The following is a 27,670-nucleotide window of genomic DNA, read 5'->3' as shown; positions in this document are numbered from 1 at the left end:
ATAAACTCAAAATGGATTAAAGATCTAAATGTAAGATCAGAAACTATAAAACTCCTATAGGAGAACATAGGCAAAACACTCTCAGACATAAATCACAGCAGGATCCTCTATGATCCACCTCCCAGAATTCTGGAAATAAAAGCAAAAATAAACAAATGGGATCTAATTAAAATTAAAAGCTTCTGTACAACAAAGGAAAATATAAGCAAGGTGAAAAGACAGCCTTCTGAATGGGAGAAAATAATAGCAACTGAAACAACTGACAAACAACTAATCTCAAAAATATACAAGCAACTTCTGCAGCTCAATTCCAGAAAAATAAACGACCCAATCAAAAAATGGGCCAAAGAACTAAGTAGACATTTCTCCAAAGAAGACATACGGATGGCTAACAAACACATGAAAAGATGCTCAACATCACTCATTATTAGAGAAATGCAAATCAAAACCACAATGAGGTACCACTTCACACCAGTCAGAATGGCTGCGATCCAAAAATCTGCAAGCAATAAATGCTGGAGAGGGTGTGGAGAAAAGGGAACCCTCCTACACTGTTGGTGGGAATGCAAACTAGTATAGCCACTATGGAGAACAGTGTGGAGATTCCTTAAAAAATTGCAAATAGAACTACCTTATGACCCAGCACTCCCACTGCTGGGCATACACACTGAGGAAACCAGAATTGAAAGAGACACATGTACCCCAATGTTCATCGCAGCACTGTTTATAATAGCCAGGACATGGAAACAACCTAGATGTCCATCAGCAGATGAATGGATAAGAAAGCTATGGTACATATACACAATGGAGTATTACTCAGCCGTTAAAAAGAATTCATTTGAATCAGTTCTGATGAGATGGGTTGAAACTGGAGCCAATTATACAGAGTGAAGTAAGCCAGAAAGAAAAACACCAATACAGTATACTAACACATATATATGGAATTTAGGAAGATGGCAATGACGACCCTGTATGCAAGACAGGAAAAAAGACACAGATGTGTATACCATGGACTTTTGGACTCAGAGGGAGAGGGAGAGGGTGGGATGATTTGGGAGAATGGGAATTATAACATGTATACTGTCATGTAAGAATTGAATCGCCAGTCCATGTCTGACATAGGGTGCAGCTTGCTTGGGGCTAGTGCATGGGGATGACCCAGAGAGATGTTGTGGGGAGGGAGGTGGGAGGGGGGTTCATGTTTGGGAACGCATGTAAGAATTAAAGATTTTAAAATTTAAAAAAAATAAAAAATTAATAAAAAATAATAAAAAAATAAAAAATAATAATAAAAAAAAAGTGAAAGAGGAGAGTGAAAAAGCTGGCTTAAAGCTCAACATTCAGAAAACGAAGATCATGGCACGGTCCCATAACTTCAAGGGAAATAGATGGGGAACAGTAGAAATAGTGGCTGACTTTATTTTGGGGGGCTCCAAAATCACTGTGGATGGTGATTGCAGCCATGAAATTAGAAGACGCTTACTCCTTGGTAGGAAAGTTATGACCAACCTAGACAGCATATGAAAAAGCAGAGACATTACTTTGCCAACAAAGGTCTGTCTAGTCAAGGCTATGGTTTTTCCTGTGGTCATGTATGGATGTGAGAGTTGCATTACAAAAAGCTGAGTGCCGAAGATTTGATGCTTTTGAACAGTGGTGTTAAAGAAGACTCTTGAGAGTCCCTTGGACTGTAAGGAGATCCAACCAGTCCATCCTAAAGGAGATCAGTCCTGGGTGTTCATTGTAAGGACTGATGTTGAAGCTGAAACTCGAATACTTTGGCCACCTGATGCAAAGAGCTGACTCATTTGAAAAGACCCTGAGGCTGGGAAAGATTGAGGCAGGAGGAGAAGGGGATGATGGAGGATGAGATAGTTGGAGGCATCACCAACACAATGGACATGGGTTTGGGTGGACTCCGGGAGTTGGTGATGGACAGGGAGGCCTGGCGTGCTGAGGCTCATGGGGTTGCAAAGAGTCGGACAATACTGAGAGACTAAACTGAACTGCAAAATGGCAAAAATGGGACAGAGGGGAAGTGGAAATGATCCATGTTCATGGGTAATTTTACATATTTTATATATAATTTTAAATATCAAGCTTCCTCAGTTTTCTTAAATCATTCATAGAGCCAATAAAATGTTTTCTGTGCCCTATTATTTACCAAGCCTTAACTAAGGACACAAAGATTAATAAAATACAGTCTTTGCTCAGAAAGAGTCCACTGTCTAACAGAGAAACCATCATATAAAAAATAAAATACACTCTAAAAATTGCTCTGTATGTTCAAAGGCATACAAGGAGCTATAGCGGAATAGAGAAAGTACCATAATTCTAACATTCTAATTGTAAGAGATTCTGACTGCCAGTGGAGTAAACAGCTAGAAAGTCTATATCCTAAATCATCTTGCATGCCAAGAAGCTTTCAAGTACATCCTGCCCATGGTTAATTGTTAAAATATATGGGGGCTTATATGGGTCACAAAAAGTCGGATACGACTGAGTGACTGAACTGAAATGAACTGAACTATGTTTACTAAGGATATAAGAACTTGACATTCTCCTTCTCAAACTGGCAACTGAAAACGCTCATAATTCATATTCACTGAGTCTTATGAAGGATTAGGTTATTGCCCCTCTCCTCTCCCCCGAAAATGCATGTAATACTGTTTGACACAATTCATCCTTCTAGCAATTCTTAATTCTATCTTTAGAGAAATATAATATATCTGGAGTTATTATTTTAATACATAACTAAATTATGCTTACTGAATTATACTTTGAGGTTTTGCCAAGAGTTTGCAGGGAGGGACATCATTAAAGGAAATAATGAGTAAACAAGCAAAAATTAGGCCTGTGAAATCAGCTATTAGGTTCAGTGAAATATTAGTCAGCACAAAAATACTGCCCTTGTAAGCATTCAGTGGAAAAATGTGTCAGGTCTCTACACCAGGAAAACTACTGTTCTAAATTTCTGGTTTCTGTCAATATGGTTTGCTTGATCTCTATTCAATAATGCAGAGAAATAGAGGAAACCAAGAGAATGGTTAAGACTAGAAATCTCTTTAAGAAACTTGGAGATAAAAAGGGAACATTTTATGCAAGGATGGGCAAGATAAAGGACAGAAATAGTAAGGATCTAACAGAAGCAGAAGAGATAAAGAAGTGACAAGAATACACATTGGAACTATACAAGAAGGTCTTAATGACCCAGATAACCACGATATCAAGGTCACTCACCTAGAACCAGATACTCTGTAGTGTGAAGTGAAGTGGGCCTTAGGAAGCATCACTACAAACAAAGCTAGTAGAGGTGATAGAATTCCAGCTGAGCTATTTCAAATCCCAAAGGATAATGCTGCCAAAGTGCTGCACTAAAAATGTCAGAAAACTTGGAAAACTCAGTGGCCACAGGATTGGCAAAGGTAGTTTTCATTCCAATCCCAAAGAAGGGAAATGCCAAAGAATGTTCAAACTACTGTACGATTGCTCTTGTTTCACATGCTAGTAAAATGATGCCCAAGATCCTTCAAGCTAGGCTTTAGCAGTACCTGAATCAAGAACTCCCAGATGTACAAGGTGGGTTTCAAAGAGGCAGAGGAGCTGGAGATCAAATTGCCAATATCCTTTGGATCATAGAAAAAGCCAGAGAGTTCCAGAAAAACACCTACTTCTGTTTCACTGACTATGCTAAAATCTCTGTGTGGATCAAAACAAACTGTGAAAAATTCTTCAAGAGATGAGAGTATCAGACTACTTTAACTGTCTCCTGAGAAATCTATATACAAGTCAAGAAGCAACAGGAACCAGACATGGAACAATAGACCGGTTCCAAATCAGGAAAGGAGTACGTCAAGGCTGTATATTGTTATCCTGCTTACTTAACTTATTTGCAGAGTACATCATGCGAAATGCCAGGCTGGATGAATCACAAGCTGGAATTAAGATTGCAGGGGAAAATATCAACAATCTCAGATATGCAGATGATAACACTAATCATAGAAATTGAAGCAAAATTAAATACTTCTTAGGAGGGTGAAAAGGACAATGAAAAAGCTGGCTTAAAACTCAACATTCAAAAAGTTAAGATCATGGCATGCAATCCCATCATGGCAAATAGATGGGGAAAAAGTAGAAGCAGTGACAGATTTTATTTTCTTGGTCTCTAAAATCACTGCAGACAGTGACTGCAGGCAATTAAAAGACACTTGCTTCTTGGAAGGAAAGCTATGAAAAACCTAGATAGCATATTAAAAAACAGAGACATTACTTTGCCCATAAAAGTCTGTATAGTCAAAGCTATTTTTTTTTTCCTGGCTTCCCTCACAGCTCAGTTGTTAAATTATCTGCTTGCGATGCAGGAGACCTGGGTTCGATGCCTGGGTCAGGAAGATCCCCTGGAGAAGGAAATGGCAACCCACTCCAGTATTCTTGCCTGGAGAATCCCATGGACAGAGGAACCTGGCAGGCTAGAGTTCATGGGATCACAAGAGTCAGACACAACTTAGGGACTAAATCACCATGTTTTTTTCAGTAGTCACGTATGGATGTGAGAGTTAGACCAGAAAGAAAGCTGAGTGCCATAGAATTGATGCTTTCAAACTGTAGTGCTGGAGAAGACTCATGGGAGTCCCCTGCACTGCAACGAAATTAAACCAGTGAATCCTAAAGGAAATCAACCCTGAATATTTATTGGAAGAAATGATGTTCTAATATTTTGGCTACCTGATGCAGACAGCTGACTCATTGGAAAAGACCCTGATACTGGGAAAGGTTGAAAGCAAAAGGAGAATGGAACGGCAGAGGATGAGATGGTTAGATAGCATCACCAACGCAATGGACCCGAATTTGAGCAAACTCTGGGAGATAGTGCAAGACAGAGAAGCCTAGCATGGTATGGCTCATGGGATCTCAAACAGTTGGACGTGACTTAATGACTGAACAAAATCAACAATTCAACACCATATGGAATTATTGCAACTTATGCTTATTTCCTTGCTTTAACTTATGGGAAGCTCTGAAGCAAATTTATGACATGTCTTTAAGAACTATATAAGGCCTTGGGCCTTGAGGTCTGCTTTTTTCACACCAATCCATTTTTCCATTTTTTCCAACTTTAATTTTTAACCTGTCTTGATACACACACACATACACACACTATATTTATGTGTGTGTATATTTATTTATGTTTTATATTTAAAACCATTCTTAAGTCTGTTTTAGAGTGAGAAAAGACCACAGTTCCAGAGTTGTTTGCTTCTACCAAATGAAGAAATAACATGTAAAGAAATTAGATCCAGTATCTTAGATCAAGTCAAACAAAACTGTTCCTTTTGTAGATCAAATATCAGTGTGTGTGATCCAACTTAAGTGAAGAGTCAACCACTACAGCCTTTAGCTTGACTAAACCTTAGACATGCTTCTTTTTGACTGTAGGTCCCTGACCTCCCCTTTCTTAGAAAAACTACCAATGTAAATTCATTCTCTGCCTCTTTGAAATGTAAATCTTCTTCCAGTTTCTGGCCAGTTTTACAACCAAGGAAGGCCCTTCTTAAGTACCTAAGAACCAACCCTTTGAAATGTAACTCTAAAAGGAGATATTGCTCCACTCCCCATTCTCAGTGGGAGGACAGAAGTCTAACTTCCATAAACACCAATCAACAAAGTTGCCTGATCACAATGGCCTACCTCCCCAACACCTCCACTACTTTTCTACTAGCTTGCCCACAGCACATAAAAACCTTCTTGCCTTTTGTTTCACCAGAGGTGAGCTCCATCTCTCTCCTCTACTTAAAGAATGCAAGAAGGCAAGTGAAATCGCTCAGTCATGTCCAACTCTTTGTGACCCCGTGGACTGTAGCCTACGAGGCTCCTCCATCCATGGGATTCTCCAGGCAAGAATACGGGAATGGGTTGCCATTTCCTTCTCCAGGGGATCTTCCTGACCCAAGGATTGAACCTGGGTCTCCTGCATTGCAGGCAGACGTTTTACCCTCAAGCCACGAGGGAAGCCCCTCCTCTATTGAAACAGTCTTGATTTAAGTCGTTCTTGCCAGTTGAACTCTGGTTCAATTTTTCTTTGAGAGAGTCTTGTTTTTAGTCCTTAGAGTTCAGAAAAATTTCCTAAGGTGCTGGCAATATTGTTAAAAACTGCATTCTTTTCTTAATCTACTTTACTTGCAAGCATTAACAACTTGGGTTTCAATAAGTTTATATTAAGTTTAAGTTTATATTAAATGTGGATTTGTAAAAAAAAAAAACTAGATAATTCCATTTTAATGTAGACTGCATACAAATAAAATATTTGAACAAAAAACTCATAGTGACCATTGATAATTGACGCTTCCCAGGTGGTGACTGTGGAAAAGAATCTGCCTGCAAAGCAGGAGGCCCAGGTTCGATCCCTGGATCAGGAAGATCCCCTAGAGAGGGGAATTGCTACCCACTCCAGCATTCTTGCCTGGAGAATCCTATGGACAGAGGAGTCTGGAGGGCTACAGTCCATAGAGTCGCAAAGATTGGATATGACTGAAATGACTTAGTATGCATTCATAATTACTGTGATATTAGTTTTGGTATTTATGTCATCTTTCATTTTTATTTGCATCTTATAACTAAATGACTTATTTCTTCAAGGATATACACCTTGAGGCACTCAATAAAGTTGACTGAGTTGAAAAACCCACGCACGAAAAGCCCTTTATGTTTACATTTCTGTGAAGCAGAGTTTTTCAGAGGTCTTGAGAGTGGGCTTGTTATTCTTTTAAATGACATTTAAATGATTCATTGTTTATCAATACAACCTTTTCCGAAAAAAATTTCTTTATGATCTTCAGGCAAGTTTAAATTTTCCATTTACTGTGATGATTCACAATCTTTATACTAATCCCAATATCAGTCTCCACACTGAAGTATGAATTTATAGCTTTTGGCCAAAATTCTAGCATTACTAAGAGCCACATTCTGCCCCTTTGTCACAAGGAAAAGAGAATATATCTTTACGGTTATATAAATGTTTCAAAATACATGGAGTAATTTGACTTTCCCTGAATGCCAAGCCAGGACTTATAAGTACAGGCACAATTGTTCTCTTTAGGTTAAACTTTTAGCACAATGTTAAGGAAAATGGTGTGTGAATTTAATAATAGACCCCTCACTTGGCACAGTCATTAAAAATGTGAATAACACCTGTTAAAAAAAACAGTGGATTATTGGGATTATACTTTACCAAAATAATTATTTTAATAGTTTTATTCACGAGTAACATTCTAGGCAGTGCCAAAGAATGCTCAAACTACCGCACAATTGCACTCATCTCACACGCTAGTTGGAGAAGGCATGGCAATCCACTCTGGTACTCTTGCCTGGAAAATCCCATGGACGGAGGAGGCTGGTAGGCTGCAGTCCATGAGGTCGCTAAGAGTCGGACCCAACTGAGAGACTTCACTTTCACTTTTCACTTTCATGCATTGGAGAAGGAAATGGCAACCCACTCCAGTGTTCTTGCCTGGAGAATCTCAGGGATGGGGGAGCCTAGTGGGTTGCTGTCTATGGGGTCACACAGAGTCGGACACGACTGAAGCGACTTAGCAGCAGCAGCACACGCTAGTAAAATAATGCTCAAAATTCTCGAAGCCAGGCTTCAGCAATACGTGAACTGTTAACTTCCAGATGTTCAAGCTGGTTTTAGAAAAGGCAGAGGAACCAGAGATCAAATTGCCAACATCTGCTGGATCATGGAAAAAGCAAGAGAGTTCCAGAAAAACATCTATTTTTTGCATTATTGACTATGCCAAAGCCTTTGACTGTGTGGATCACAGTAAACTGTGGAAAATTCTTCAAGAGATAGGAATAACAGAACACCTGACCTGCCTCTTGAGAAACCTGTATGCAGGTCAGGAAGTAACAGTTAGAACTGGACATGGAACAACAGACTGGTTCCAAATAGGACAAGGAGTACGTCAAGGCTGTATATTGTCACCCTGCTTATTTAACTTATATGCAGAGTACATCATGAGAAACGCTGGGCTGGAGGAAGCACAAGCTGGAATCAAGATTGCCAGGAGAAATATCAATAACCTCAGAAGTGCAGATGACACCACACTTATGGCAGAAAGCAAAGAAGAACTAAAGAGCCTCTTGATGAAAGTGAAGAGGAGAGTGAAAAAGTTGGCTTAAAACTCAACATTCAGAAAACGAAGATCATGGCATCTGGTCCCAACACTTAGATAGAGAAACAGTGGAAACAGTAGCTGACTTTATTTTTGGGGGCTCCAAAATCACTGCAGATGGTGATTGCAGCCATGAAATTAAAAGATGCTTACTCCTTGGAAGAAAAGTTATGACCAACCTAGACAGGATGTTAAAAAGCAGAGACATTACTTTGTCAACAAAGGTCCATCTAGTCAAAGCTACGGTTTTTCCAGTAGTCATGAGTGGATGTAAGAGTTGGACTATAAAGAAAGCTGAGTGCTGAAGAATTGATGCTTTTAAACTGTGGTGTTGGAGAAGACTCTTGAGAGTCCCTTGGACTATAAGGAGATCCAACCAGTCCTTCCTATAGGAGATCAGTCCTGTGTGTTCATTGGAAGGACTGATGTTGAAGCTGAAACTCCAATACTTTGGCCACCTGATGCGAAGAGCTGACTCATTTGAAAAGACTCTGATGCTGAAAAAGATTGAAGGCAGGAGGAGAAGGGGACGACAGAGAATGAGATCGCTGGATGGCATCACCGACTCAATGGACCCAGGTTTGGGTGAACTCCAGGAATTGGTGATGGACAGGGAGGTATGTGCTGTGGTTCATGGGGTTGCCAAGAGTCAGACATTACTGAGCGACTGAACTGAACTGAACTGAACATTCCAGACTTCAAAATCCAGCTGAAAGGAATATGGTATTTTCATATCCTCATTTAGTTGAAACTATTTTGCCATTTAGCTATAAGCATAAAAGAATTTCTGTAAAGTGATCTGACTTAAACAAAAGAAGTATTTTCACAACCTAGTGCATACACAAACAGATGCTTTTGTATCTTTGAGGTGTTAAAATTCCATGAATATTGGCTTAAGGAACCTACCATATAATAAAAGTATGTTTTTACATACACTATACTTAAGATAATAAACATATAAAAATACTTGGAATAGGAAAGGTAGATGATTAAGGGTTTTTGACCACAAACCCTATTGAGTGATACTAAACATTATCGGATAATTTCAAACTGGGTGAGACCACTGGATTTTGTTTAAATGATGTACAGGTGATGAGGTACACATATATTCTAACTCCACTAAAATCATTTTAAGAAATAATAGGCATAAAGAGAAGAATAAAAGGCATTAAGTACGGAAAGAACATTTTTATGCCAAAGATTCAAAATAAATGTTAGCAAATTGTAAAGAAGATATTCGAATATTTTGAGTTTTACAGAGGGGCTTCTTTTTTATTATTAAGTAAGTATTAGTCGCTCAGTTGTGCCTGGCTCTTTGTGACCCCATGGACTGCAGCCCTCCAGGCTCCTCTGTCCATGAGATTTTCCAGGCAAGGATACTGGATTGGGTTGCCATTTCCTTCTCCAGGGCATCTTGCCAACCCAAGGATCAAACCCAGGTCTCCTGCACTGCAGGCAGATTGTTTACTGACTGAGCTATAAGGGAAGCCCATTTTTAAATTATTACATCAAATCAAAGGCCTTTTCTTGCTTTCTGGTGCCCCTACAAACTAATACTGATATTCAAACCTAGATAGATTCCCTACTCTGGTTGATCTTGTTTCCTTACAATTCTCATTCCTGAGCCCTAACTATACTACAAAGTTCTGATTCTTCTCCATGGCCTGACATTTTCTTCCCCCTCTAACTGCAATGTATCCAAATTCTTCAAGGATCAATACAAAGTTCAGATGCCATGAACTCCTGTCTTATAGTTTCGTGTATCTCTGATCTCCCCTCTTTCTGAACTCATCTACATCTAATTAGCAATCAAAATACAATGAACATTAAAAGGTATACATAACCTTTTCATGTACATATTATTTTTATTTGCCTAAATAAACTATAAGTTTGCAAAGGTCAGAAATTGTCTTTTATGTCCAAAAGTATCACGTATTCTCCAGGTGTTAATAAACTATTAAAAAATGTAATATCTTGGCAGCAATATGATTTGAACAAGTGAAAAATAATGGTTCAAATATTAACTTCTTTTTTTTTATTCTCATACTTGCATTATTAAAATTTCAGGACCTCCAACACTTCAGGAGACTATAAGTCAATCTTTACCCTTAAAAGGATATTCTATGGATTTCTATCTATACCAAACTCTCTCTCTCTCCCCCTATCTACTATATACAAGTACCCTATATGAACACTTTCTTCCTGTACCTTGCTTTTACACATATGTACATAATTATATGTACATACTTTTTTGCACCTTGGTTTTGCACACATGTATTTCCTTATCTGGAGTAGGCAATGGCACCCCACTCCAGTACTTTTGCCTGGAAAATCCCATGGACAGAGGAACCTGGTGGGCTGCAGTCCACGGGGTCGAGAAGAGTCAGACACGACTGAGCGACTTCACTTTCACTTTTCACTCTCATGCACTGGAGAAGGAAATGGCAACCCACTCCAGTGTTCTTGCCTGGAGAATCCCAGGGACGGGGGAGCCTGGTGGGCTGCCATCTATGGGGTCGCACAGAGTTGGACACAACTGAACTGACTTAGCATAGCATAGCATTTCTTTATCAATTCACATACAGAGATGCCTCATTGTCTTTAAGGATTATAAAGCATTTCACTGAATGGGTTTACTCTATTAGCCTGTCTCATAGTGAAGGAGATTCAGTTTACATCCGATATTCTGCAATTACAAACTCTGCAGTGTATACCTACGTATCTATAGATGTAGATTACAATGCAGATGTTATGTTTGTAGCTAGTAAGGTTTGGAAGTAAGGTTTCTGGGTCAAATCTATGCATATTTTTACTTTGAAAGATACAGGCAAATTGCCTTTCATAGAAGCTATACCAATTTGCACTCCTACAGGCAGAGTATAAGCTTAATCTTTCTGACTTTACTGTTTCTGAGAGTACCAACAAATGTGGTAGGTTTTATAGATACATTTCTTGAAGTATATACATTGCTCAAATCAGAAGTACTACTGTTTTACACACTCAATTAATCCCTAAGCCTGGTTGATTCTACTTTTGAGATCTTTGGAACAAGTCCACTCTGCCTGTTGCTTTATTTTTAAAATAGGAGTGTTAATTGTCCTCTTAGCAAAAGATTATGGTGAGAATTAAAATAATAATGCATAAAGCCACCTCGAGGTGGCTTTGGTGGCAGAGGCTGGGGAGGCTTTGGAGGGCGAGGAGGCTTCTGAGGAGGCAGAGGAGGAGGAGGAGACCACAAGCCACAAGGAAAGAAGACGAAGTTTGAATAGTTTCTTCTATCCCTGTCTCTCCCTCTTCCATTTGAAAGAAAGGACTCTGGGGTTTTCACTCTGTTACCTGATCAATGACAGAGCCTTCTGAGGACATTCTAAGACAGTATACAGCCCTGTGGTCTACTTGGAAATCCGTATAGATAACATTTCAAGGGAGATAACCCTGTTGGTGTTGATTGGATATTCGTACAAACTTTTTAAAGAGATGAGTGACAGAGCTAACCCTTATATGTAACTTTTGAATTTATATTGTTTCTTCCCATGTACAAAACAATTTTTTTCCTACAGGGGGAAAAAAATAATGCATAAAAGGACTTAATATTGACTGGCACATAGTAAGAGTTTAAAAACATGACAATGGAAATGATGATGACGATAATAATGCTAACAGTAAGGAGACACTGAGGATAACAGATGTCTGCCCCAGTACCTTTTAATTACTCTACTTTGCTCTCACAGTAAAGCCCAAAGTCCTTGGTACGGTTTATAAGACTTGAACTGATCTGATTAACATAGATAGTGTTTCTTCCAAATTTTCCTAACCCTTAGGTGCAGCTCCCTCATAAGATTGTGTTCTTAAGCTACAATAACTTTTGGAAACAACAGTTTACTTCCTTTCAGTTCAGTTCAGTCGCTCAGTTGTGTCCGACTCTTTGTGACCCCATGAATCGCAGCACGCCAGGCCGCCCCATCCATCACCAACTCCCGGAGTTCACTCAGACTCACGTCCATTGAGTCCATGATGCCATCCAGCCATCTCATCCTCGGTCGTCCCCTTCTCCTCCTGCCCCCAATCCCTCCCAGCATCAGAGTCTTTTCCAATGAGTCAACTCTTCGCATGAGGTGGCCAAAGGACTGGAGTTTCAGGTTTAGCATCATTCCTTCCAAAGAAATCCCAGGATTGATCTCCTTCAGAATGGACTGGTTGGATCTCCTTGCAGTCCAAGGGACTCTCAAGAGTCTTCTCCAACAACACAGTTCAAAAGCATCAATTCTTCAGTGCTCAGCCTTCTTCACCGTCCAACTCTCACATCCATACATGACCACTGGAAAAACCATAGCCTTGACTAGACGGACCTTAGTCGGCAAAGTAATGTCTCTCCTTTTGAATATGCTATCGAGGTTGGTCATAACTTTTCTTCCAAGGAGTAAGCGTCTTCTAATTTCATGGCTGCAGTCACCATCTGCAGTGATTTTGGAGCCCACAAATATAAAGTCTGACACTGTTTCCACTGTTTCCCCATCTATTTCCCATGAAGTGATGGGACCGGATGTCATGATCTTCATTTTCTGAATGTTGAACTTTAAGACAACTTTTTCACTCTCCTCTTTCACTTTCATCAAGAGGCTTTTTAGTTCCTCTTCACTTTCTGCCATAAGGGCGGTGTCATCTGCATATCTGAGGTTATTGATGTTTCTCCCGGCAATCTTGATTCCAGCTTGTGCTTCTTCCAGCCCAGCGTTTCTCATGATGTACTCTGCATAGAAGTTAAATAAGCAGGGTGACAATATACAGCCTTGATGTACTCCTTTTCCTATTTGAAAGCAGTCTGTTGTTCCATGTCCAGTTCTAACTTGCTTCCTGACCTGCATACTTCCTTTACATAGGTCTATATTTCCCTCTAGATTGTAAGTTCCTTGAGAACAAACACCAAGTCTCAACACAACCTAGTAAACCTAAAGCCTATCACAGTGCTGGAGATGGAGAAGAAACATAATAAATGTATGTTAAAAAATAAAGAAATAAATGTCTGCAATAAAGAAATGTAAAATTCTACAGAATGCTGAACTAAAGCAGTGACTCTTTCCCTTTTAAATTATAAAAATATCATTTTTGTACTTTGAGTTTTATTTACAGGTTCCAGACTTCTAAAATGTAATCAGTTTTTAAACTGATTTTTTATGTTTCTTTGAAACTTGTATACATCAGGGAATAATAATTATGGAAACATTGAGGGGAAATCATTTCATTTTTCAAGTCTCTTTTGCTCCTCAATTTTATCCAAACCATGGCTTAGAAGGAAACTAAGTTAACTAAGATCTTTCTGTTTGGATATGCAAAATGAGGTCAAACAGTGCTAATACTTTATCTACTTCTGGAATCATCACACACAATCCCTAACAGGAGACAGATGTCTCTCTAGAACAATTCTGTGATTAAGGTCAGCATGGCTATAGACCAAATCGCACAATTACCTTCCAAGTTGTTTTTATACCCAATTGATACTTGGCCCCCCAAATGCAGACGGTTGGGAAATCCCACACATTACAACTTGATAACAGCACAGACGGTAACCTTGGAGACAAGCTAATGCAAAGCCTTATGTGTCCTTTCACTGCATTGCAGCTGTCATTTAACTTGTATTAAAGCCATTTCATGAGAGATATTAGTATTCAATTGAGCATGTCAGTAATTGGTCTAAAAGCATTCATCACATGAGACTTGGCTCTATTATGATTATCCTAAGTACCCACTTCCAAAATATCCCCTATGTTCACATTATAGGAAGTACTTATCATAAGAGAAATAAAAGGTTATGGGCCTTAAAGTAATTTTTAAATAAATTAACACACTAAACAAAGATCACCTTAAAAGAGTTTGAGATTATTTTCTTCAGAATAATTGACCATTCCAGATATTTTTAGGACTTTCTGAGGAAAATTCATTTTATTCTTATATGAACTACAATGATACATTTTACACCTATGTTTTTGCGCTTTGATCTCATTTTCTTTGAAACCATAATATAGTCATAAGCGTCTCTGCTGCCTACATCTTCCAACTCCATCTCTTCCTAGTTCTTCTCCATGTCCCTGATTCTGTACAATCTTTCCTGACTTTAAACTATTCCTTCCTCTTACTTCCTACCTTTACTAACAAACACCATGAAATAGTACCTGCAGCAACTGCCTTCCCTTTTTCATCACCCACCTCTGCTTTCTACTTTCTACTCCAATAATCTCATCACCAGTCAACCGATTCCAATAGTCTTCTGTCGTTGCCATTCTCATTGTTCGCTTGTCCTGAACTGTCCTTCTTTGACTTCTAGGATGCTGAAACATCCAGGCTCTCCTAACCCTCTCTGTCCTTCACTATTCTATCATCATTCCTCCATTTCCTTTATGTTCAAATTCTTCAAAGTTTTATCTAATGTGATTTTCCCAGTACATGATTCACAAAGTTCTATCTATGGATCTGATTTTTTTTTCTGACTTCCAGAATCATTGTTTTCTAGTTATTTATTAAACAGTTGACAAACCTTGTTTCTTGCTGTTATTTTACCACTTAATAATATATCAACTCACTGTTTACTTTTTATACCTACTACCAGGACTGATGCTGAGGCTGAAACTCCAATACTTTGGCCACCTCATGCCAAGACTTGCCTCATTAGAAAAGACCCTGATGCTGGGAGGGGTTGGGAGCAGGAGGAGAAGGGGACGACAGAGGATGAGATGGCTAGATGGCATCACCGACTCGATGGATATGCGTTTGGGTGAACTCCGGGAGTTGTTGATGGACAGGGAGGTCTGGTGTGCTGCGATTCATGGGGTCACAAAGAGTCGGACACGACTGAACTGAGCGATTGAACTGAACTGAACTGAACCACCACCCAGTTCAAGCTCCTATTATGCTTTGTCTTAATTATCTTTTTCAGATAATTTTAAGTAACTGAAAACATATAAATAGATAATAAAGAATACTTTAAAACCTTAAGATGGACCACCAGCATTCTAATTGAAAAACAGATTTTTTAAAAGGTTCTTTGGCAGTTTAGTGTTTGATAAGGAATATATCATTGTCTGGAAAATACCTGAAGCCTATCCTTTGAGTGCTATTCTTCTCTGGTGTGGTTTTCAAATCACTATCTAGAAATGGCTCCTTTGGCTTTGAACTTGTCTCTGATCCTCAATCCATATTAGAAATTAATTTTACTAAGGCAAAGCACATATATACATAAATTCCTTATTTAGAAAACCTCAAATAAATCCCACCACCTAAATACTACACTTGGGGTCTTCTTCCATATTGTTTGGCCCTATTTTCTGGCTTGTCCTCACTCAGTTGGATTACCACCATTTAGTGAATTTGTTTTCACCCCCTGCTGCAGGCCTCACACAGAACTCTGTACATTGTAAGTTGTCAAAAATATTAAATTAAAATCTCAGTTCATAACTCAAATTTTTCAGATGTACCTTATTGTATCCAAGGGTAGCACTAACTATATAAGCCTTTTAAAATGTACAATACATCTGAACTGCCTAAGGTTCTTAGAATTTACAATATTTTTTGATGAGTCCCTAAAGGTTCAATCTCATGTGGATTGCCCAGTAGAAAAGATTGACAAAATATAGTTTATTTAAGAACAGAAAGAATTTTTTCTAAATAAATCTTTCAAGTGAAAAAATATCTTTGGCACACTTAATAAATATTCCTGTAGTCTCAAAACATATAGCACTTTAGTATTCAGGATTAACTTGGAAGAAGTGGGGAAAACCAGCCTGTGAACACATTACAGTTTAGGAATGTAATATAGATGTTGATTTTCCCCTGAAGACTTGCCAAGCATGGCTTCCAGGCTCTTCATGGTTCAGCTCAGGTTACCCTGTTGATCCTCATCTCAAGCTACCCCCACCCTACAGGCCCCCTATGGACTGACAACACGGTGCTTGGTTATCTCCTCAATAAACTGAATATGTTCATGACTGTATGTTTCAGAACAGACTGGTCATTATGTTCCTGCTTGGGAATATCTCTCCCTTCCTGGTCCTGAAGATCTCTTTGTCCTGAAAAGTACAGCTCAAGTATCAATGCCCCCTTGTTATTTAAAACTTAGTAGAATGATGTCCCCTTCATATTTATACCCTTCTCATGATATACATATTTCTATTGCAATATTTTTCATGTTTTACTATTTGTCTGTTAAAGGTGAGCCTTGTGTTTTAATAATATGATATTCTTTAAATAAGAAATAGTTAAAAAAATACAAAACATGGACTGAAGATTCTAGCCATGAGTGTGAGGAGCATCTTGTGTTTTAACAGATGGACAGACAATCAGAGTGGAGATATAGTAATATTTCTTTAAAATATAATTATTTATAGATATTTTAAAAAAACTAACAAAGCAGATAAATTCAACAGTTATTCACTTATCTGAGTGCTAGTATTTCCTTAAGAGTTTTCCCCAGTGGCTCAGTGGTAAAGAATCTACCTGCAATTCAGAAGACGTGGGTTTGATCCCTGGGTCGGGAAGATCCCCTGGAGAAGGAAAGGGCAACCCACTCCAGTATTCTTCTCTGGAAATCCCATGGACAGAGGAGGCTGACAGGCTACAGTCCACAAGGTTGCAAAAGAGTCAGCTAAGATTTAGCAACTGAACAACAACAAAGTTCCTTAAGTGAAATAATTACATCTTATTTTTTTTTTCTTCATTCCCATACTACTTAGAATGGTTTATTATCTAGAAGGCACATTCAATAAATATCTGCTAAATTGATTTTAGTTGAATTGCTTTATTATTATGGTCACGTAAATAATTGATTTTTTTCCTAATATTTCTTCTGTTTTTCCTTTTGTTTAACAGTGAAGTCATCCGCATATCAGAGACTCAATAAATATAAGGAAAAATGGCCTATTTCCAAGAGACGAATTCTTAAATGTTTAGGGCTTCTCTGTTGATAAGTAAATAGTTAACCCCTTCATGGAAATATCTATTTGATAAGGAATATAGCATCTTACAGTGAGGCATTTTTATTAGATATAAATTATAGTATGAGCAAAATATGTGCATGTCATTCTTTACTAAGACACATGTTTTATTCTTTTGGACATGATCTGAAAATACCCAACAGCATCAAAAGTCAGTTCAGCTCTTCAAACAAGTCCTTCTGGTGAGCCTAGAGAACTGACTTTTCTCTGCTAGTCTTTGACTTTCATTTTGCAGAGACAGACTTGCTTAATTAAAACCGAAAACTGAGGAACTTCCCCCTTTGGGAGCTAAACAGAAAGTTTCTAAAACATGCCAGAGTATCACTGAAGTTTCAATAAAATACACAGTCATTGGCAGAGGGATGGTGTCGCCACCAGCAAAGTGAATTAGGGATGGAAAAATAGCTCAGATATTCATGCTGAGATGGAAAAAAAAGGATTTTCTTAGCTTATCATCCAAATTTTCTTTTTTCACAGCAGCACTTACTCAACAATTTCTTCATCAACTCTTAATTTATTAAATAAAAATTTACTCATCTCAACCCGAAGTCTTTGTGTTCTTCTGAGAAACCATACCCTTAAGAATTGTCAGAAATTATAACTCCTTGAATAATGACTGAACGCCTCGTTCCTCAGCCAAAGTTTTATGATTTGAGAACCAAATAATAGGCAATTTACTCTTCAACATTTCCTTAAGGACCCTGAGGTGTACAGAGTTATGCAAATACATAAGGGTTTTATTTGTTGGTTGAAATGTTTTTTAATATTACTTCAAATCTCACTTAAAAGTTGAATCAGCTTATTTTTGGATATTTAATACCCTGGATCTTTTTTCTTATCCTCTGATAACACTCATTTTTAAAATGCCACATTTTACCAAGAAAATAACTATTTTTGAAAAAATTTTAGCTCCTTTTGTTAACTGTATTCTGTAGTTCACTGGGAAAAACTGCTACAATCTCATTACCAAAAAGTTGCTTCAAATGATGCTGCCTTGCATAGTTGTTAAATCGTTTGTACCATTCTTAGCTCGATGTTGAAACCTGACTTCTTTACCAAATGATTAATCTCTTTCATATTCTTCTTCAGATTTCACAGCTATGTAGTACCTTCAGTAACATCTATCTGCTTTCAAAGATCATGATTATCTATCCATTGCATGAGGTATATTTCTAGCTTTACAAACATACCAAACTATGCTTGAGTGACACAGTGAAGCTTTGCAAAACCAATAATCATAATATAGAATTGTGATAGACATTTTTATAAGTAGGAAAAAAAACCCTATGCATTATAGATGAAGACATACAAATGACCAGGCTTACATCTTCTGTGTGTTCACCCCTTTCAATATACTTTCAATGGTCCTTCCAATGAATGGAATTCCCTAGATCTTTTGCACTCATCAACTTTCTTCAAAGGCTTTTCCATTTCATTAGAAGACACTGAAATGATCTTATCAGGAGACCAGCTAAGCTATGATAGAAGAACACATTCTCCTACATGGACTCACCTGCAACTTAAGTTTTTCCATTTTTGCACTATATAAATTTGTTACTTGAATTTCTATTTGGATGGTAAACTTTTAGTGAAAATTTTTATACATTGTTTTAGCAAATATTTGGATAGCAAGAGTCCAGATAGTGAGGGTTATCTGTCTTGCAGGAATATACATGTTTCAGTTCAGTTCAGTTCAGTTGCTTTGTCATGTTCAACTCTTTGCAACCCCATGAATTACAGCACACCAGGCCTCCCTGTCCATCACCAACTCCCGGAATTCACCCAAACTCACGTCCATTGAGTCGGTGATGCCATCCAGCCATCTTATCCTCTGTCATCCCCTTTTCCTCCAGCCCCCAATCCCTCCCAGCATCAGCCTTTTCCAACGAGTCAACTCTTCACATGAAGTGGCCAAAGTACTGAGTTTCAGCTTTAGCATCATTCCTTCCAAAAAACACCCAGGGCTGATCTCCTTTAGAATGGACTGGTTGGATCTCCTTGCAGTCCAAGGGACTCTCAAGAGTCTTCTCCAACAACACAGTTCAAAAGCATCAATTCTTTGGCACTCAGCTTTCTTCACAGTCCAAATCTCACATCTATAAAAGACTACTGGAAAAACCATAGCCTTGACTAGACGGACCTTTGTTGGCAAAGTAATGTCTCTGCTTTTCAATATGCTATCTAGGTTGGTCATAACTTTTCTTCCAAGGAGTAAGCATCTTTTAATTTTATGGCTGCAGTCACCATCTGCAGTGATTTTGGAGCCCCCCAAAATGAAGTCTGACACTGTTTCCACTGTTTCCCCCTCTATTTCCCATGAAGTGATATATGTTTAGTGGTCTACAATTTAAAATCTTAGAGTTTAGAAACATTGCCCAATTTATTCATCCATGCTCTAGGCAGAATTAATTGCTGTCAATTAAGGACCCCTATTACTGCCTATAAATATTTAAAAATCAGAGAGGGAACCTGGTCTGTAGCATCTGCCAATTTCTGTCATGTAGATAATTCAACTATAAGGGAGCAATTTCACTCTACCAATGTGGCATCATTGAAAGGAAAGTTGGGAAGGAATGCTTATTATTGGTTCTCAGGCACCATGCTGGTGTGGGCTGGTAAACAACCTGCATATGGAGTACAAGGCATGGAGAAAGTGAGCAAAGGGGGAAAGCTGACACAAATTATTAAAAAATGCAAAGAGAAACACTGAAGAAAACTCCTGGAGAGAAGAGGTCAGGTCAGTAATAGATGGAAGGATGAAGCCAATACAGAAAAAAGACAGAAAACTTTTATCTGAGGCTTGACAAAGAGAGGGGAGGTTGGTTATAGACAGAGGAACATTTTTAGGTACAGGATGGGAAATTGTGGTACTTAAGACTAACAGAGTTCAGAGTTCCCAATACCTTTTAATAGTAGGAAGCTAAGCAATTGGGCAGCCCTGGACTGTCAAGACAGATGAGCTCCTGTGGGGTATAGGAGCAGATGGTGATCAGGAGCAAGTACGACATATATGTGTATGTGTGCACGCATATCGTTGATGTTCTTACCCATCTATCCCTACTAGACTGAACTCCAGAGAAATAAAAGTAACTTTTTTACCTTTGTTTCCTTGACATATATTGCCTAGCTCTTTTTGTTTTCTTTTAACGTTATTCTTTTTTTTTTGTTTATTTAACTTTGTATTGAGGTATAGCCAATTAGGGCTTCCCTAGTGACTCTGATGGTAAAGAATTAACAGCACTCTGATAGCTTCAGATGAACAGCAAAGGGATTCAGCCATACATAAAGATGTATCCATTCACCTCCAAACTTCCCTCCCATCTAGGCTGCCGCATAACATCAAGCAGAGTTCTATGTGTGATACTGGAGGCCCTTGTTGGGTTATTCATTTTAAACACAGCAGTGTGTACATGTCTTGATAAGTAGACACAGAGTGAATGATCAAATAAACGCAGAAAAAATAAGTATTTCTAAAAGGATGTTCTATTTTAAATATCCTTTATTTTTCAATCTCATTCAAATCCAATTAACTAGAATTTAAATATCATGTTTATGGTATTTGCTGTTGTTGTAGACAAGAGAGCATTTACTTGGGAAAGAATGACCTTAGTCCCAAGAAAGAAATTTAAGTAATGTATTGCTCATAAAAGAGATTATATACACATAGATGATATAAAACACAGGAATCTTCTCTCCCCTTTTCATAGGATATGTAGAACAGTACTTTTAGTATAAAAGCTGAAATATTTTCAGTGCTCTTGTGTTAAATAAACTATTTAAGCTTAGCTCTATCACTTAATGTCTTTATTCACAGTTCATATTTGCTTATTTCTACAGTATGAATAATGCAATTTTATGTAATATATCTTTGAGATTACAGTAAGATTTGCTATAAACGTTTTGCAAATATCAATAAAGTTTGAATAAAACAGTGGCTTTAAGAGAAAACGTTTGAGAGATATCCAAGATTGTAATAGGCAGTATAAATTTATTGCAGTTTACGTCATTGCTTTCTGCTGTGTTCCCTGGTGCTTTTATGTTCTTTATTAATTCATCCATTCATTGATTCTTTGGACCATATTTAAATGACTGTTACCTGAGAGGCATTGTTCTACAAGCCAGGATTATAACAAAAAAAAAAAAGAAAAAGCTGCTGTCCTCATGTGGTTTAATATCATATAGTACAGGAAAAAGATTACAGCAACAAAATAATAAAGAAGAAATGATAAATGCTGTGAGGGAAAGCAAAGCAAGGCAAGGGGCCTGCGTGTGATAAGGCTACTATGTTAGATATCATGGCCAAGTAATGTCAATCTAAGGAGGTGACATCTGGACAAAAAAATATATATATAAAAGGGAATAATTGAATCTTTCTAAAGTACTTATGGATTTTGAAGAATTTTTCAAAGTTACATCAAAAATAAAAGTAGGGAATACAGCAGCTCAAGTAGAACTTATAAAGCATATTATTATACTTACTTTTGCTTTCTTAAACGGAATAAGCCAAAGAAAATTTATTGGTGACTTGAGCGGCAGATCATTATTATGATCCATTTAAATCAGAAGCTTTTCTTTCCTTTCCCCAACTGACAGCTGCTCCAATTACAACCTATCAGTTGACTGCTGCTAATTGCTATGGTATGGAAAACTAGACATACAGTTCAAAGGATTCAGTGAAAACAGTTAAAACATTCTAACTGATGGCCTTAATGCTTGCCTATAGAGAAGAAGTATTGGTGGTAGGCTTACAAAAGTTCTTTCCTTAACTCTGAAAATTTGTGTTTGTCAACTGACTCAAAAAAGAAACATATAGATAAAAAATATGATTTACATATGAGATCACAAAAGCTAATATTTATTAAGTGCTTACCCTATTTCAGACTTTGTTCTAAGCACTTTATCTCGATTCCTCTTTCAAAAACTAAGCATGCTCTCTCAGTTTGTCTGGAAAATGGGGAGAAAAGTAGTACCCTCTTCTGAGTTTTACTGACAAATTTATTATTTACCATCTATTATATAGCAAAGAAAAATTATATTTTTATCAGAAGGAAGATATAATAATATATAAAAACTCTCAGACAGAAATGAACTTGCGTTTTAGGTACTGGAAAAGCCCAACATGACTCAATCAATGTGTGTGTGGATGCTCAGTCATGTCTGACTCTTTGCAGCCCCATGGACTGTAGCCTGACAGGCTCCTCTGCCCATGGAATTTTTCAGGTAAGAATACTGGAGTGAGTTGTGGTTTCCTCCTCCAGGGGATCTTCCCAACCCAGGGATCAAACCTGTGTCTCTGTGTCTCCTGCTTTGGTTAGGTGGATTCTTAACCATTAATATCACCTGGGAAGCACGACTCTTTCAATATGTATTCAGTATATCTAAATAGCAGCACATGCCACATGCCAGAATATTACTGGTTATCTTTTGTTAAATTTGTCAGTGCCTATATCTGCTGAACACATGCAGTGAGGGAGTAACTACCAAATAGCAAGATTTCAAATCAGTTTCCCAATGTGGAAACAGAAAACCTAAGTCTGTTCTTAAAGAAAACGTGAAATGCAAAATATGAATCTCCCTTTAAGAAGAGAAGCAGCTTTAACAGAAAACTGAAAAAGAAATCACTTTAGTTAGGTGCTATGCGTAAATTCCTTCTTTTGAGGATGAAGATAACTTGAGAGGACAGAGTATTCACAACTCTATTTGCTAAAAGGTAGATTAAGACCAGACTCGACATTAAAGAGAGGGAGACAGAGAAGCAGTATGGCAGCAGGGAGGCACGTATTTCCTTTCCGAATAGTCATTCTTTGAATAGATTTCAAGAAGAATAAAATATGTTGGGAAAGTGAAAGTCTTTCAGTCGTGTCTGACTCTTTGCGACCCCATGGACTATACAGTCTACAGAATTCTCCAGGCCAGAATACTGGAATGGGTAGCCTTTCCCTTCTCCAGGGGATCTTCCCAACCTAGGGATCAAACCCAGGTCTCCCACATTGCAGGCAGATTCTTTACCAGCTGAGCCACCAGAGAAGCCCAAAATATGTTTTAGAGAATTTCAAGTTATAAAGCATGGATGATTCAGGGTATACTGACAGTTAATGTCAATATACCTGTAAATCATTTCAGATATAACAACTTACAATGAAAACTCTGAGATTTTCCATTAAAGAGTAAGGGTTTGTTTTTTTTTTTTTTTCCCTAAAGCTATAAGAAGTCAAATTAGTTTTTAGTTTCTGAGACAGTTATTACAACGTTATGTTTTCCTTATGTACAATTTTAAATACTGAAACACAAATGCTTCTGATAGTACTTGAAGCCAAACATGATATGAAGTTCTGTTTATACTTCAATATAAGGTAAAGGTGATTAATTAAATTTAAAACAGAGACTTTATACTTCTACTTCCTTTCTTTGGAGAAATATTTTCTTCTGTCCCTTATAACTTGACAGAAAAAGTATGATGTCAAGAACACTTGTGTTTGGAACTCTGAGACATTTAGGACTTTGTATAACAAATTCTGACAATGTTTAAATAATTTTTAAAGTCAGATCAATAGGCACCTAAGAGTTGTTACATAATGAAAGTTTTCTATGTGCACAATGTTACAAAGTTCAGAGACAGGTTCTACCCCAAGATGATATCAGAAACCTGTGCAACCCTACTCCTTCAAGGAGCAGCAACCTCTGTCTCTATCTGTAAAACACGGAAGATGAACTACGTCACCTGCCTGAACTAGTTCATAAAATGTCAAGCACTATTCCAATAATCTTTATCCTTTATTACCATTGTTACCTCAGGTAACAAGTTTTAAAATTCTAGAATTGTGCTAATAAAGCTCTTTGGAATAACTAATAAAATTTGAATCCCTAAATATGAAATTGTATTTCATATAATATTAACATTAAATGTATTTTGTTGTATTTCAGTTATTAGGTATATGACAATATATTCATCAGATATTTAATTACTTAGAAGGCCACAGTCATGAGTCATGCTTTAATAGTAAGTAATACAGTTTACTTTGTATTTCTCTTCTTGCCTTTCTCTGTTTCTGTCTCTCCTGCTTTGCACAGACAAACACACACACACACACACACAAATATATTGCTTCCCTATTTTTAGAAAAATTATTAAATCAAGTATTTAATATTCTACTAGGTATGTCCTATGCTTCAGTGACAATCTGTATTTAGAAAAATTTTGGATTCTTGACAAACTAATTTCGACAAATGTTGGCATATGCAGCTGAAATACACAACAAATAATTTAGAGAAAGACATTTTAAGTTTTCTTCACTTACTGACTTTTCTCCCCTCTCTATTTCTCAGTTTAGGCTGCTGTCACATGTGACATAAGCTCCTACTTTCAGTTTTCTTGTTTTAGTCAATAAGCCAACATCATGTACAGAACACATCTGCACTAGAAAACTATTTTCTTAGAGTAATAATTTCTTCCAAACTGTTTTTATTCATTAAGTATGACATCTGATAGAGATATTTTGGACTTAAAAATCATAACTAAAATCTCATCAGGAAACAGCAAGAATATTCATGAATCATCTCTGTACTTCTATGTTAATTAGAAAACTAAATAAGTCATGCTTTATAATGCAGAGATTGTTCTCAATTTAAAAATTGACTAAGCATAGCTTCTGGATGTTAAATTTTAACATATTTGTAAAATACAAATACAGCTTTCCTTATGAAGGGTTTATAAGATCTTATCATTATGCTATAGACATTCGCTTAACAACATTTGAATTAAGCTCTTTGCCTAAAGCCATTGGTTTATCTCAACATTCCCAGGTCATTAAAGAGTCATTCCAGCCTGATGTTTATAACAAGAAGTAATAGGAAGTTTTGTCAGCCTGCGACACTGCCAAAAATTCTCCAATTTGGTTTTCATTTCCTACAAAGACCTGTAGAGGAGTTCACCAAGAATAAAATACCTTCAGAAGAGGATGCTGAAGTCAACGTAGTGGGCCTTGCGAGTGTCCCTTCCCAAATCCAGTTAGTAATAAGACTCTGCAGGGAGGAGGAACCTGGCAAAAATTAAAACGTGCTCTAAATTAGTTAAACCTGATGGACACAACGTGATTCAATGAGTTGGTTTGAATTTAGGCACAAGTCCACAGGTGAAATGTGAGTGAGGCAGCAACATATTAAAAAGAAATCACTGGGTTAGTTAGACTGGGAAACCCAATCCCTCAATGACCAGAGGTAGGTCACTTGCCCCCAAGGGAGTAATTCACAGCCATCATTCAGGGCAGCCTGCTCAAACACTCCCAGTCTCTGACTTTGCCACTGGAACTGCTGAATGCCTGCATCACGTCTCATCTGCTCTTCTTCCCAACAGCACACGATGGACGCCTCAGTGTCCTTGGGGATGCACGGGATGCCAGATAATACCTAGTCCTCACTGTCAGTGTGCACCTGTCCGACCTGCATAAACTGTGATCCTCTCACCTGCTTTTTCGCTAGCCTTCCTCACCCCCTCCCTTCTTCCCAATGGGTCTAAGGAAAATGGGATTGGTGTTAAAGTCAACTTTTCTATTCATATCTTGTGAATCTGAATTACCTATGTAAAAATTCACTCTTTAAGAGAAAAATCAAAGATCCTGAATCTAGTTCTAATTCTTGACCCCAAGAATTAGTGTGTAATCAGATGAGGAACTGAATAATCCAGGAAATCATTTAGCTCAAATTACCTGCTTTGAGCAGGTATTACTTCAGTGAATAGGCTACCACAGTGACTGTAACCAAGTGGGCACGATGGGGTGAAGGAGGAGAACCGACACTGAAGGTCCAAACTGCCATGTCTGCCCATGGAAAAGAGTTTGTGAAAGACGCAGCCTTTAATTCTGGTGGTGACTGAGGCAGTCTCAATCTAATAGTAGGCATTCATTCAAATATTTCTCAGTATTGACTGCAGACCACTGTTCAGTTTGGGATAACCAGAAATCAAAGAAAGACCTGATCTCAAGGAGTTCAAGGTGCAGTGTGGGTGGCAGAGATGAAAACGTGCGGCTAAAGTATGACGTAACTGTATGCCTGGGGATTAGAAGAGGAAAGGGGAGGATATACAGCCGTGGACCAGGGCGAGGAAAGGCAGGTCTGGGTGAGCTTCCTAAAGGTCAAGTCAGAGTTTACGAAAACTGCCAACTGAGGCACTTTGAGTGAGAGAAGAAACATATGCCAAGGCCACTGAGAGAGCATGGCACGTTGACATGGTTAGGAATGGGTATGGCATAAAAGGTATGTGTGTGTGTTTAGGGTAAGATATGAGATGAAACAGGAAAGGTAGGCATGATGTTCCAAAAAAAGATGTTAGTTACAGTTTTTTTTAGTGTTAGGTAAACACTTAAAACACAAGCAAGCAAAACAAAAATAAGCTAAAATTTTTCAATATTAAAAAATATTTGCATGTCAAAGAGCACTACAAAGAAAATGTAAAGATACCCCACAGAATAGGAGAAAATATTTACAAAGTAGAGCTGTTAAGGCTTTAGCATTCACAATATATAAGAACTCTTACAACCAATAAAAAGAAAACCCATCCAATTAAAATTGAGGCAATTAACACATTTAAATGTTGGCGAGAATGTTTAGAAATTGGAGCTCTCGCATCTTGTTGATGAAAAAGTGAAAACGTGGAAAACATTTGGACAGTTACTCCAAAATTTAAACGTAGTTTTACAACATGACCCAGCAATTCCACTCCTAGGTATTTATGCAAAAGCGTTGAAAGCATGCATTCACACAAAAACTTACAATAAATGTTCACAGCACTGTTTTCATGATAGGCAAAAGTGGAAGGAAGTTAAATGCCTATCAACTGAGAAGAGGGTAAACAAAATGGAGCATACCCATACAACCATAGAAAGGAACACTACGCAGCCACAAAAAGAAAGGAAGTACTGAGACATACCCAGATGAACCTCGAAAACTTTATGCGGAGTAAAAGAAGACAGACAGAGGAAGTCTCACGTTGCACAATTCAGTTTATATGAAATGTCCAGAACAGGCAAATCCACAGTGACAGAAAGCAGATTATAGTTACCAGGAACCAGGAAAGAACAGAAAGTGACTGCCAATAGGTATGGAATTTCTTTTGTGAATGATGCAAATGTTCTGGAATTAGCAGTGATGGTTGTGCAGTTTTTTTTTTTAATATATATATTTAAAAACTACTGATTCTATACTTTAAAGGGGTGAATTTTATGGCAAACATTTTATTTTGATTAAAAATACATTTAATGTGTTGCCAAAGGAAATGTAAACTCCACAGACATGACATGGTAGGTGTGAGTCTCAATTATAAGGTACAAGTCTCCAAAACTCAATTTTACCTTTCTTGGCTTTTCCCTTGATCAGCCCTTGTACTATAAATGCATTCAATTTCTGACCAACAAATTATGTAGGAATCAGTAAAAATCTAATTTGTTATGATAAGTGTGATAAATTTCTTCTTTTTTATATGGAAACTTAGTGACATCTAGAAAACAAGATGCAAATTAA

At 37.7% G+C, this 27,670-nt stretch overlaps 1 protein-coding gene across 2 annotated transcripts in view; it reads right to left on the bottom strand.

Annotated features, from left to right (window-relative positions):
- OXR1 (oxidation resistance 1) overlaps window positions 1-25,185 on the bottom strand; it is a 461,155-nt gene extending 435,970 nt beyond the window's left edge. Inside the window, exon 1 of one of the 2 annotated variants that reach the window (XM_018058341.1) lies at window positions 25,102-25,185. The gene's annotated coding sequence lies outside the window, so the exon portion shown is untranslated. The remainder of the gene's footprint in view (window positions 1-25,101) is intronic. The other variant, XM_005689166.3, reaches the window with a different exon arrangement.

The sequence above is a fragment of the Capra hircus genome, chromosome 14, assembly GCF_001704415.2.
Source record: "Capra hircus breed San Clemente chromosome 14, ASM170441v1, whole genome shotgun sequence".
NCBI lineage: Eukaryota > Metazoa > Chordata > Mammalia > Artiodactyla > Bovidae > Capra > Capra hircus.
Note: the sequence above shows the minus strand (reverse complement) of the source record. Positions and strands in the feature narration are given on the sequence as shown.